The sequence below is a fragment of the Arachis stenosperma genome, chromosome 9 (genome assembly GCF_014773155.1).
Source record: "Arachis stenosperma cultivar V10309 chromosome 9, arast.V10309.gnm1.PFL2, whole genome shotgun sequence".
Taxonomy (NCBI): Eukaryota; Viridiplantae; Streptophyta; class Magnoliopsida; order Fabales; family Fabaceae; genus Arachis; species Arachis stenosperma.
The window spans coordinates 94,145,423-94,160,934 of NC_080385.1; positions in this window are offsets into that span (position 1 = coordinate 94,145,423).

Sequence of the window (15,512 nt, forward strand, 5' to 3'; positions counted from 1 at the left end):
TCAACCAAAGTGGGCCTAAGGATGGATTTCCGCGCCACTAGTCTAGTCTATCATACTTTTTATGCTTCTTAGTTATTAGGTTAGTATTTAAAGGAGAAGATCACCCATGTTTAGGATCTTCTGCCTCATCTTTACCTTCTTCATGATTTACATTACTTTTCTATTAAGCATGAGCAACTAAACCTCCTAAGTTACGGTTAGGAGCTCTGCTGATTCTCATGGATTAATAATATTACTGTTTCTATTTCAATACACGTTTGATTCCATTCTCTTGTAAATTTTTGTTCTTCATCTCGTGAATTGAGAATGACCTGTGACAATCATCCTTGTTCTACATGGGTTCCTTGTGAGTGCTGACCCAGATAGCATTGAACCACAGCAAGAGAGTGCACAATGGATTCCAAGAGCGTGCCTAGGTGACTTTGGATATGTGACATATAATCCCGTTAACCGTGGTTACTGAGGTTTCTATGGCGTTAAGGCTAGAGTATGAGAAGCAACGTTTCATGATCCAGAAGATCCGACCTTGTCTGTGGGGTTTTCAGTAGGATCATGAAGGGGAGTGGATTGCTAAGGTCTTCACCTTCGACTATAGTGGGAAGCCATGAGTTAACTTCATGAGGATGCTACATGAGTTGCTCGGATATGGTGGACTGCTATGGTTTAGAAGAGACTAACTTGATGAGGATGCTACATGAGTTAGTCAATTATGGCTGCCATTGAATGAGTCATTCGTTGTTGAGGTAGATAGTAAGAAAAGTTAATCCAGAAAGAATACACATCTCTGAAGCCTTAACTAAATATCTTTCACTGCTTTTACACTAATCTAGTATTTCGTCCTTTATTATTTTGTTTATGCTTTCAAACAAACAACCATCTTTTCTAATCGCCTGACTAAGATTTACAGGATAGCCATTGTTTGCTCAATCCGACAATCTCTGTGGGATTCGACCCTAACTCACCTGAAGTATTACTTGGACGACCCGGTGCACTCGCCAGTTTAGTTATGCGGAGTTCAATTTTGCACACCATCAACCCAAGGCAAGCGGCAACAGAACTCCACCCTTGCATCCTATCCGGAGCCTCGTACTCTCCCGAGGCAAGTGGATAACACCACTGCCTCTTACCCGAAGCAAGTGGATGAGACCACTGCATCCTACCCGGAGTCTCTACATATACCCAGGGCGAGTGGACAATGCCACCGCCTCTTATCCAGTGACACATATCTCAATCATAATCAATCATCATCATCCCAGTTAAACTCCTTCATCATCATCTCATAATATCACATCCATTCTCATTATATTCATTTATCAACATTGCTTTGTTCTCATGATAGCCTCGTTCATCACTTTCATCATCTCATCAGATCAAGTATCCCCTTCTTCAACTCCTCCGACACCATTTCTATCTTCTTCTACTCATTAATCATTACTTCGTAATCCAAAACCTCACTAATAAATCTTAAACTGAACTTTTAGAGGTTTAGAAAATTAGAGGAATCATTGATAGTTCAAAAATGATAAATTTTCATTAAAACAGTGGTTTCGTAGGTTTACAGGCTTGCTCAGAAGGTCAAACAATGAAAAACAGGAGTTTTTGCGTAAAACAGAGTATTGTGCATACACATCATTACTGTACATATGCATGCAACAGAGTGCCCTTCCTTTCCTGTTTGTACACATCGCTATGTGCGTACGCACACTTGCAAAATCCTCAGGGCATATGCACACCCCTTGTGCGTACGCACGAGCCAAAACACACTCTCTATTTTGTGTGTATGCACACTAGTGTGTTTAAGCACACATACCATAATTCCTGGTTTTCTACAACTTAGGAAAATTTAGGTTTTGGTATATAACTTCTGACGTCCATAACTTCCTTTACAAAATTCTATTTTCCACAAACTTTATAATGTTATAAAGCTCTTGAAGCTATCTTTAATTTGAAATAGATTTCATTCAAATTCAAAATTCGAGGCTCAAGTTATGGATCTCCAAAGTTTATTAAAAATCAAGTTTTACCGAAAAAGTTCAAAAGATATGTGAGATTGAAATTTTGCCAAAGGTTGGAAAGTTCCTCTTTTTCTCCCCCTTTGTGTTTAACGTGAATTGCATTTGAGGGAAAGAGAAGATGGCCGAAGCCATTTTTATTAGGTGGTAATCGGTTGGGTCTTGGGCCCAATTTGGGCTCAGTCCAATTGGTTCGGCCCGTTGGCCTGATTTTGGGCTAAAACCTTTTAAATTAGTGTCAAGATTCATATTTTAATTATTTCTACTTCATTAAACTATAAAATTTAATTTTTAAATTTTTTGAATAATAATTAATTTATTAACTAATTATTCATTAATTACTCGGAGTTTACGGGTGTCGTATCTGCTTGTTGGACACATTTCGAATATGACGCTCATTGACACTCGTCCGACACGCATGTCTTTTATATTCAATGGTGTCTTAATAAAAAGTAATAAAATCTTCTCCAAATACCTTTGGATATACCAAAATATCATCTTATGTCAACGTGTCTCGTTTTATTTTTAATATATATTCTTAAATGAGTTTAAATGAGTTTATAATTGATATATATTATTATTTATTAAAATAAAATATTTTTTAAATACTTTATACAATTATAAAAGTCATAAAAAATAATTAAAAATTAATTTATATTTTAATATAAAAATAATAAAATATTATTTTAATTTATCAAAATTACTTTGTCTCTCTATGTATTTATTAAAATTACTTTATCTCTCTGTATCTTGTGTTGTATCGTATTCTATATTGGTGTCAATATATTTTCATCATAGAGCGGAACAAAATTAGATCTAGTGTGGTATCATATTTTTTATGTGCTGTATGTGTCAATATCCATCATAGAGCTGAACAAACGTAGGTAATTAAATTGTTGGTACATCTGATATAGCATTAATGAACTTTCAGTGCAAGAAATGAGACAAAAGTATTAGTGAAGTTTTGATGGTTGTCTTTACTTGGCCGTTAAAGTATTTGAGTGTTGGTAGGTGCATTGAGACGGATGAAAACTATATTTCCGAAAGATTATTTCAGTAAAATACTAACCTTTAAAGTACGCATATATAGCTAGGTGCTACTAAATGTCTATTAAAAGAATGCATCTCACCCAACACCGTACCGTTATTATTGAATTCGCCTTGCCTTCAAAGTGAGCTTACCTCGTATTTATATTACTAAATTACCCTCATCAAACGTGATCAACAGCAGGCAGCAGCAAAAATCGAATAGGAAGATAACAGTGCATGTGATCATCCGCATTTATGTATTTTATTATAGGTAAACAAATTTGACATATATGAATCAATCATCATATATTCTTAATTAGTTGAATTAATCATTTCTGCTTCCTTAGCTTTCATTAACGAAGCTATACATTACCTGTATTGGAACTTTAATAATTTAATACGACTTTTTCGGGAGATATCCAAAACACTGGAAACTAAATTGGGAGTGTGCCTGTTGATGATCAGTAGTAATAAAATCTAGAGGCAACTAAATCAATTTTATTTATTTATTTGTTTATTTTAGTTTGAATAAAAAAAGATATAGAAGAAGATCAAATCACTACAAACAATTTTTATTTATGGTAACATGTAATCTAAACAATACTTAAAAAATATTGTCTAAAATAATCAAAAACAAATCTTAATATTTATTGCAAAGAAATAAGGTTATTGCAACATTTTCTAATCAACATGTTATAAGTGTTCTCTTTTAATTAATTAAAAAACATTAAAAAATATTGCTTTAATAGATTAAACAGGCAACATTTACTGTTTTCCTATGTTACATTTTGTGAAAGTTGCATTTAAATTTTTAATAAATATCAACTTATAAATGTTCTCTAAAATAAATCAATATCATTTTTTTGTAAAATTATAATTTTCCCTCCACCGTATCCTTAACTGAGAAAAAAAAAAAAAAACCCAACCCTGCATGAATTGCTTGAGCTTTGTTCAATTAGTCATTCAAAACACAAAACTCCAACCTCTATTTTTCGGAACACAAACACAAAAACCCTAACCTCTACCATTCGAAACATGCTTTTCTCTCTTTGCTCGTTCATCTTCTTCGATGACGCAGGCCTCTCTGCTCATTCATCTTCCTCAGTGACAGGTGTTCCCCTCTGCTCGTTGATCAATGTTCATGTAACACCCTGATTATTACTCCAAGCCTTACCTCATGCCATAATGCAAAGAATAATTAAAGGTCACGACAACTATAAAGCGTATACGATATTATATATATATATATATATATATATATATATAGAAAAATATAGTAATTCTAGAAGCCCATGAAGAAATAAGCTCAAAAAAAGAGTTACAAAAACGTAAAACATTCACACGAAGATACAAGCTTAAAGGCACAATATATAGATATAAGATAACAAGGCATATGTAGATATATGAGTATAATAGTCATAAAGTACTAGCCTCAGACCACAGAGTTTAGGCCGACTAGATTGATGAATGGATTTTTGTGGTCTAAAATTTTACAATAAACTATCGTTGCAAGTATAGTTTCTAAACCAATAATAATCCTTTCATACAAAAACTTGGTTGTCACAAGTAACAAATCCTTAAATATAAACCGAAGTTTTATATGAAAGGATTGTTATCAATATCCTTATCAATTGTGATGAGAATTGTTCATTGCTCCCACTTAGTTGAACTCTAACCATGGAGGAGAGTCAAGTGGATGAATTAACTTGATCCCACAAGTCCTAGCCAACTCCTAAGGAAAGACTAGGTTTAGTGGCATTTAAGTCAATTAGCAATCTCTAATTATCAATCAACAAGAGAGCTTGATAACTCAAGAGTCACCAATTACACAACCAAAGCCAAGAGGAACAAAATCTAACTCATAACTAGAAGAAACATTTCAACAAACACATAGAAGGAAATAAAGGCCAACATTATTAATTGCAAGAATTAGAGGAATCTACAACTACAAAAGCAATAGATTAACAATAGAAAGGCAAAACAATTATGGAACAACAAAGAACTTACCAATTGCGTTGAGAAGAAATGTAGATCTACAAGAGAATTCATAAAGCAAAAAGAAAATTGAAGCAAGAGAAGAAGTAGATCTAGATCTAAAAGATTAACCTAAGCCTAATCCTAATTCTAGAGAGAAGAGAGAGCTTCTCTCTCTAGAAACTAACTTTCATCCAAAACTAAAACTAAACTAAAACTAATGTGTCTAATGATAACTAATGTCTTGACTCCCCCTTGAATCTGCCTTAAATAGCCTCAGAAATGAGTTGGATCTGGGCCTGGGAAGCCCAGAATTCGCCCCCAGCATTTTGCCTTTAAGTGAGTCACGTGTGAGCATCGACGCGTACGCGCCATGTACGCGTACGCGTCGCTTGGCACCTTGCTATCCATGCGTACGCGTCATGTGCGCGTACGCGTCGCCATGCAACTCCACAATCCATGCGTGCGCGTCTTCTGCGCGTGCACGTCGATCTCAGCATCCCAAATCCTTTTTTCTTCATGAGCTCTCCACTTGCATGCTTTTCATCTTCATCCCTTTGATCCATTCCTAGCCTTTCTATCCTGAATTCACTAACAAACATATCAAGGCATCTAGTGGAATCAAAGGTGAATCAAAATAATTAACCAATTAAAGGCCTAAAAAGCATGTTTTCACACTTAAGCACAAATTAGGAGACAATCATGAAACCATGCTATTTCCTTGGATAAATGTGAGTGAAAGGTAATAAAATCCTCTAATTTGAGCACAAGATAAACCCTAAAAATGGGGTTTATCATAGATATATATACAAATATAACAGAATTTTGAAAGTTAAAATAGCATATACAAAATCTCTCTCAAAGTTAGCCTCTAAGGCAAATAGAGATAGTGAGAGTAGTAAACAAAATATCCAAAATGACTCCAAAGTATGATAATCCTCCGCGTTGTCACCATCTTGTAACTCACTAAGCTGGGTTATGACATGCATTTGAAAAACAACAACAGAATATGGTATGAGAACCGGAGGTTCTCAGTATGGTAACAGTGCCCAGTAATGTAAGATATATGATTCCGAAATGCTAGAGGAAATCTTAGAACTCCACATCAACCATAATATTCAAGCTTATAAAACAACTTAACAAAATCCTTAAACAGGTTATCTAACTTAGGGGATTTCTAACTATTAGTTCATCGCTGTCCCACAGCCTTCACCAGCCTAACTGCCATGCGATCCCATCACCACTGCCTACCGAAGCTTCTCAATCCTAATAAAAAACACAAGAAATTCATACAAGTAAAGCACAAGTAATTATCATTTATAGCAAGTAATTTAAGAAGCAATTAAGCATGTTATATAATTAGGCATATTATGCAAGTAAACAAAGCAAGCAACTGCATAGAAAATGCACATGATGAATGCCTGTCCTATTGGCTGTGATATCACATTGTCAGTTCAATTTCTAACCCGACACATTCCCATGGGAATGTCGCCTTTTGGTCACAAGTAAAATGGGTACCCCCAGGGATATCGTGCCCGGCACACGGTTCAGGGATATAGTGTCCACGCACACTCTTGTGATTCCGAAAGGATGCGAGCGGGATACTCAACCACAGACCTCACATCTCAACATAAGCGGGACTAACCACTGCCCTTACGCTGCCGCCGCAACCTCGACAACCAGGATTAACAAACCGTCCTTGCCAGGCTCATAGCGTCTCAACAATATCAATATAATACGATATATATATCCATATCTCATTCAGTAATCACTTTCAACATTAAATATTTTCTCATTTATCTTCGAGTCCCAGACTCGTCACAAACATTTTCAATTCTTATTTCCATAGCTCATCATACTCATCATCAATGTAGTACTCTCCCAATTCACACAACTATTCCATCCTCAGTGCTCTAGAAACCTAAGTCTCCGTCTTCTAAATTCATATAGAATTTCACGAAATTAAGTCATTAACTAATCTTTAGTAATATTAGGACCTAATTACTAGATAGTATTCTTAAACAACAGTTTGAAGAAGTTTAGGAAGTTAGAGAACCCTTGAAAACGAAGAAAAATTATTTTTCAGCAAAATAGGGTCTATACGTACGAACTCCCTTGTGTGTGTACGCACACTCCAAAATTGGACCATTATGCGTACGCACTCACGTGTCGTGTACACGAGGGGACAAGTCAAAAACGATCGCTTGCGTATCCGGTCAAGGGGCTGTGTACGCATCATTAACTTTTTGGCTGATTTCACGTACGTGATGCGTGAAATTAGAACTCGCACAACTTAAACGGTAAGTACACCGGGTCATCCAAGTAATACCTCAGGTGAGTGAGGATTGATCCCACGAGGATTATAGGACTGAGCAAGCAATGGTTGTCCAGTTAGACTTAGGTTGAAATCACATAGAACAATAAATAAGCAAATAAAAAATGAAAATAAGAGTTTGGTGTAAAAACAGTAATGAGAATACAGTTAAGGTCTTGGAGATGTTTATTTTTCCCGATTAAAATGTCTTACCAACTATTTTAACAATGAATGATTCATTCTATGGAAAATCATAAGTGATTAAACCCTAATCTCTTATCGATTTAATCTCCTCTAATCCTCATCAAACGCCACTCTTGTGGTCACTCAATTCCGATTAGAGGGTTAAGTTCAGAAAACTAGTTTAGCACCACAAAAACCCTAATTACCCAAAGCTAATAGGATTATATGTCACATATCCCAATTAGTTCATATAATTAGCGATTTAAGAGGAGTGTTTTCAAGCTGTAGTTCAATCGAGATAACTCTCTCGAGAATCACAATAACTTATGTTGAAAAGGGTCATACTCTCGTTCCACCCAGTTCATAAGATTAAGAACGAAAACAACACTTTAGAATTGAATCAATCATTAATTAAAATAGAAAAATAATAGTTCTAATCCATAGAAATAAACAGAGCTCCTAACCTTAACCAGGAGGTTTAGTTGCTCATAACTTATAGAGAAAACAGGATTCTGAAAAGTGCAGAAGGAAGAAGATTCTAAACCTAAGTGATCTTTTCCTTTAAATACTAACCTAATAATAAATGCTAAACATAAAAGATATTATTTGTAAATAAATATTACAGAAAGAAAATAAAATAAAACTAATAAGTACTAACTCCACTTGGAGCCTCAATGAGGTGTGAAACGGGCTGTTGCTGGCGTTCAACTTCAGGAATGGGCGTTGAACGCCCAAAGAGGAGAGCGCACTTCTCGTCTTTTGCCCCCTGCTGGCATTAAACACCAGGTGGGCATCTAGCGCCCAAGGGGGAGCTGCCAGCATTTTCTTTTCTTGCTCTAGGCTTCTTCAAACTGCCCCGAATTTCACCTAAAACCATAAAAACACAAGAAAAACTCAAAGTAACATCCAAAGATAATTTTTGCACTAAAATTAAGTAAAAGTAAATAAAATCTAATTAAAAATGATATAAAAATAACAAGAAAAAGGGTATAAGATGCTCACGCATCAGTACGCATGTGTGTGCTGCGTACGTGGGAAAGCTTCTCAGCGACGCACATCCATGTACGAAGGTGTCTGTGTCCGCAAGCACTCCTAGACTTGTAAAATTTTGTAAAGTTGCAGAAATCAGTTTTAAATACCAAACTTTAAACATTCATAACTTTCTCTACAAAACTCCATTTTCCTCAAACTCTGCATTGTTTTAAAGCTCTTAAAATAGCCTTTAATTTAAGACAAAGATCATCCAATTTGAAGATTTGAGGCTCAAGTTATGATCCGCCAAATTTTGCCAAAAATCAAGTTTTACAAAATTAGCAAGGTTCTCTAAGTTTCAAAAGTTCAAAACCAAAACCAATTCAAAACATTCAAAACCACACCAAAACTCACCATTCTTGCCCACCATCACAACCATATGCTTTCCTAGTTACCAATTAACTTTCTCCATCATTTTAAACCTATTTCATTTAACTTTCCAAACATAATTCAACAAAGCATCCCAAATTCTCAATCAAGATTCCAACCTTCATAATTTTACACCATTTAACTCTTCACCAACACAATTCATCATATTTCATCATAATTCACATATTTATCATTATTCACCCCAACAGCAACAATTATCATCATAATTCATCCAAAATCATCACAAACATCAATAATCATAATCCACTATCAACAATTCAAACCTATCCTATGGTCCACTAGCCAGAGTGTCTAGAAATATTACATATTACTTAGAGAAAACTGAAACAATACCTTGGCCAATTCTCAATATGCACAATACACTAATTTGAGTCCAAATAAAGCCTCCAATCACCAAAAAATCAACAATTCCCATCCAAAGTCCAAATAAATGCCAACATTCGCAAGAACTCAAACTAAAATCATACCAAATACCACAAATCAACCTAGAGTTACCAAATTTACATATTCAAAAAGGTAAAGAGTTTCTTTACCTTTTCCGATGGGATCTGGGGCACAAACCACCAATAGTCCAACCTTAGATACCACCTAACAATCAAAAACACAAAATATACTAAAAACCCAAACCTTAATTTTTGAATTTCATAGGGCTGCAGAATGGAGAATAAATTTTAAAATATTAATAACAAGATTTAGAAATTAACGGGCTCAGCAAGAGCTTTGCATTGCCACAAATGACACGTAAATTGGAGTACCGTAGCTCGAGTTATAACCACCAGAATTGGAGAATGAATACTAGCACTTTCTTCTCCTCTCTTCTAACTTGTGCAGCTGTGTTGTTTGTGTTTTTGAGGGCTATGAGGCTGAAATGACCTCACTTAATGGTATATATTTGTTAGGCTTGGGTCTAACTTGGGCCCGATCCAACCCGTTAGCGTTTTAGGCCAGTTTGAAGAAATTTTGGGTCAAACCTTTAAAATCAGTGCCCAGTTTTCAACTGTAATTATTTTCCTAAGTTTTTCTACAGTTTTTACTTCTCACACAAAGTACTGAACAGATTTAAGCCGGTACTACCGGCTAATTTATTGGTACGTGTTTTTACGCAATTTTCCGCAAAAAGTTACATTTTAAACTTAGAAAAATCTACTGAGTCCAAATATTATATTTAAATTTTCTAATTAGTATTCTAAGCTTTTGGAACCTATTTTAAGAAATTGGCATTCACCATCCACCAAAGAGGAAGGAAAACTCAAGAAGAAGGTACGTAAGGGCTGGAGGAGCAAGAAGATTCCCACTATAGACTTCTCACCTGGGATAAAAGTGGTGTTTACTAGATGTCCAGTCTTGTACCTTGAGCATTGATGAAGAGCCAAAGTAGGTTCAAAATTTCTCAAAATAGATTTGGGTTGTAAGTATAGTTCTAAACCAACGATTGACTATTAATCAAAGTTTAAATCAAGAGTTGTTATAATTCAAATCAAATAACCGGGAGTTTTAAGTCCTGGGTCATCTCCCTAGAAATTGCAATAGAGTGCTCAATTATTCGCTATAAGGAATTGGGGGTTGTGATAGCAACAAACAAGAAAATTAAAAGGCAAGAAAGTAAGTAAGCATACAATGAAATTAAAACTCAAAGTAAGTAAATCAAAAAGGAAAGTCAAGTGGCAAAAAGGACTCTTGGCAAGGGTTAGGGGATTGAGGATTCCTATCCTAGTCATGGACCACAAACATGGTTTGTGAAGAAATAATCCCAATTATTCTATCCTAACATTGAGGATAAATCAAAAGGGTATAACTGATCTTAATCCATAAGTCCTAGTCAACTCACTAATTAACTTAGTGAAAGACTAGCATCAATGGAAACCAAACCAACTAACAATGCTAACACAATCTAGAATGGACATCCATAACTCAAGTTCACCTAATTACCCAATTCCTAACCAAGAGTGTGAAACACTATACAAAAACTAAAAGAGACATTTTATCAAACACTTAACATGCATGAAAAGGGAGAACATGGAAAATTGCTATAAAAAAAATTCTATCCTACCAATTGCATGAAAAAAAAAATAACAACTCAAACAAGCATTAAAGAAATATAAAACATCAAAATTGCATTAATAAAACAAAAATTGACAAGTGTTCATAAACTAAAAGTGGCAAAAATTGAGAAAATAACAAAAGAAACTAAGAAGATAAAGATAAGAGAGCTTGAAAACATAAATGAAACTATACTAAAACAAGAACCAGAGACTAAAATTAAAGAGAAATTAAGCTAGAAACCCTAAATTCTAGAGAGAAGAGAGAGCTTCTCTCTCTAGAATAACTAAGCTAAAACATGTTAAAACTTAAACTTCATTTCTCCCCCGTCATCCCTCTTCAATTTAGCTTGAAATAGCTTCAGAAATGAGTTGGATTGGGCTTGGAAACCCCTAAAAATTTCCCCTAGCTTGTTGCAATTTATGAGCTCACGTGCCTACACTCGTGTGTACGCACAACCTACTATGAATACGTACGGTTACACAAAGTTACATCCATGCGTACGCATGCATGTAACCGTGCGTAGGCATGGTTGCACCACTTCAAAATATGCGTACGCACGCATCACTGTGCTCACGCACACATCACTATGTGTATGCATGGATGCTGAAAACTTCCAAACTCTATTCTTTTCATGATTTCTCCTCTTTTGCATCCTTTTCTCTCATTTCTTCTATCCATACTTGCCTTAGAAACATGAAATCACTCAACAAATACATCAAGGAATCAAATGGAATTAAAGTGAATAAAATTTAGCAATTGTAAGGCTTGAAAAGTATGTTTTCACTTTCAAGCACAATTTAGGAAGAAATCATGAAACTATGCTATTTCAATGGTTAAATGCAAGAAAAGTCAATGAAATCCACCCAATTAGAACAAATAAATACCATGAAATGTGGATTCATCACATCCCCACACTTAAACAATAGCATGTTCTCATGCTATACCAAAGAAAGACAAGAAGGGAAATCAACAATTATTTAATGTAACTATCTATATGCAATCTGTCTATATGTATATAACTATTCTACCTTATACTATCTACCTATATGCATTTACTTAGTCCAAGTAAATCAATTTTCAAGAAAGCATCTCTATATAATCAAGGGCTATGACAATCATATCCAAATCACATTCACAATTGAATTGAGTCATATAAAAGAATTTAACAAAAACTTGTAAGATAACAATTATCATATGTGGAAATGTAGAATTGAGTAATTGAACCCTCACCGGATGTGTATATGCACTGTAGTCGCTCAAGTGTTTAGGGTCAATCCACTCAATTATCCTCTAATCATGCTTACTAAAGTTTGTTCTTCATCTAACCAATCAACAAAAATTTAATGTACATATGCAAAAATTATGAGGTCTCTTTAAGGTTATAATGGGGCTGAGGGTAAAAGTAAGGATATATATATATGGCTAAGTGAGCTTGCATTTGAATCTTTGATTAGCCTAAGTTATCACTTAGCACATACATAACCGATACAATTCTAATATCAAGCTTAGCTACCCATAATCTCACTTTTACATATAAATAACTCATGCATTAAATTCAATTCCATCACATATGCATTGATTATTATTGAATTTCACATTGGGGTAATTTTGTCCCCTTTTTATTATTTCTTTTTCCTTTTTTTTCAAGAACATAATACATATACCAACACATCAATGCATATGATTTCTATAATATTACATGAGCATGTACCTAAAATTCCTAATATTTCTCAATAGGCATAAAACACATTTTCATCAACCAAAGTTCCCAAATCTTTCCCACACTTAGTTGACACACACACTAACTATCCTAAGATAACCAAAGATTCAAATAGGAAGATTAATTATTTTTCGCTTAAGGTTATTGATGTGACAATATAAAGACAAAAGGGGATTATAAAGGCTCAAAGTGGCAAACAAAGGTAAATGAAATGGTAGGCTATTTGGGTTAAGTGAGCTATAAAGAAGTGATGGCCTCAATCACATAAATGCATAAATATACATTAAACAATGGATATATAGAATTAAACAAACTAAATATTGCAATCATAGATAAGAGTGATAACCACTATTTTACGATTTATTTTGTATTGAATTGAGTAGATTTTATCAACTATTCTCACACTTATCCAAATAAATTGCATGTTTTAAGTTTCCTTCCTAATTTTGTGCTATGATTGAAAACATGCTCATTTGGCCTTAAATTTGCTAATTTTAATCCTCTCTTATTACCATTCGATGCCGTGATATGTTTGTTAAGTGTTTTCAGGGTTTATAGGGCAGGAATGGCTTAGAGGATGAAAAAGAAGCATGCAAAAGTGGAAGGAACACAAGAAATTAAGGATTCTAGAATCTGGTAGTGACGCGCACGCGTGGATGATGCGTTCGTGTGACTGATCAGCAGGCAAGTGACGAAATTCGTTCAGCAACGCGTACGCGTGGCTAACGCATACGCGTGACGAGGGTCACATGCTACAATTAACAGAAAATGCTGGGGGCGATTTCTGGGCTGCTTTTGACCCAGTTTTAGGCCCGAAAATACAAATTAGAGGTTAGGAGTGGAGTAGAATCAATCATTCGCTTTTCATTCATTCACACTCTAGGTTTTAGATGTAGGTTTCTAGAGAGAGAGGCTCTCTCCTCTCTCTAGGTTTTAGGATTTTTAGTCTTATTTCTTCTTAGATTCAGATTTTCTCCTTGCTTTATTTTAGTTTACCTTTACTCTTGTTTGTTTTAGCATCTTACTTCTTTTAGTTAATTTGTTATTGCTTCCGTTTGTTTACTTCATTGTTGATGCACTCTTGCTCCATTTGATTTAGATTAATGTAATTTATATTTTTATGTTATTGTTCTTTCTTTAATTGTTGGTTATTGTTGTCTTGCAATTGAGTATCTTAGATTTTATTATCTCTTATTAATTCTCTGTGCTTTTATTTTGTGCCTTCCAAGTATTTGATAAAATGCTTGAGTGGATTTTAAATTAAATTTTTATGTTCTTGACTTGGATTGATTAATTAGAAACTCTTGAATTGTCAAAGTCTCTTATTGAATGGAAATTGAAGATTGCCAGTTAGCTTGAAATTCACTAATTCTAGTCTCTCACTATGAGTTGACTAGGACTTGTAGACTCAAGTTGATTGTATGCACTTGACCTTCCTCCATTGGCTAGAGGTTAAGTAAGTGAAGGCAATTCACATTTACCAATTCAAGAAAAGAAAAACATGCAAGACACTAAACTTAGAGATTTTTCATGTTTAGACACTATGAATTCAAAAATGCATATGAAAAACAACAAAAGACACAAAACAAGAAAATATGAAGATCAAACAAGAAAACTTGTCAAGAACAACTTGAAGATCATGAAGAATGCAATGCATGAATTTTTCGAAAAATGCACAAATTTAAAAAAAAATACAATAGACACCAAACTTAAAACTTGACACTAGACTCAAACAAGAAACACAAAATATTTTTTATTTTATTATTTTATAATTTTTTGTAATTTTTCAAAATTTTTTTCGGAAAAATGAAAAAGAAGAGAAAAATTTTTTTGAAAGATTTTTGAAAATTTTTTGAAAATAAAATAATGGTTAAAATAAGAAGAAAATTACCTAATCTGAGCAACAAGATGAACCGTTTGTTGTCCAAACTCGAACAATCCCGGGCAACGGCGCCAAAAAATTGGTTCACGAAATTGTGATCTCAATGGTGCCAACAACTTGGTACGCACAATTGTAATCTCAACTCTTTTTCACAACTTCGCACAGCTAACCAGCAAGTGCACTGGGTCATCCAAGTAATAAACCTTACGTGAGTAAGGGTCGATCCCACAGAGATTGTCGGCTTGAAGCAAGCTTTGGTCATCTTATAAATCTCAGTCAGGCGGATTCAAATGGTTATGGAGTTTTAATAATTTAAAAGATAAATAAGCATAAAATAAAGAGAGAGATACTTATGTAATTCATTGGTGGGAATTTCGGATAAGCGTATGGAGATGTGTTGTTCTTTTTGAATCTCTGCTTTCTTACTTCCTTCATCCAATCCTTCATACTCCTTTCTTATAGCAAGCTGTATGTTGGGTGTCACCGTTGTCAATTGCTACTTCCCGTCCTCTCAATAAAAATGGTCCTCTACGGTTTTTGTACGTCTAATAAACCGTCAGATTTCTCGTCTCGGATGAAAAATACCATGCACAGATATCGTATGGCTAATCAGCTGTTGGTTCTTGATCGTGTAGGAATAAGATTTACTATCCTTTTGTGTCTGTCACCACGCCCTACAATCGCAAGTTTGAAGCTCGTCACAGTCATCCCATCCCAGATCCTACTCGAAATACCACAGACAAGGTTTAGACTTTCCGGATCTCAAGAATGCTGCCAATGGATTCTAGCTTATACCACGAAGATTCTAATCTCAAATTTAGATGCTCCAGTGTCAGAGGGGAGTCGATGTGAATTGTTGATTAGAAACCCAAGAGATATACATTCAAGCTTGTCTTTATGTAGAACGGAAGTGGTTGTCAATCATACGTTCAT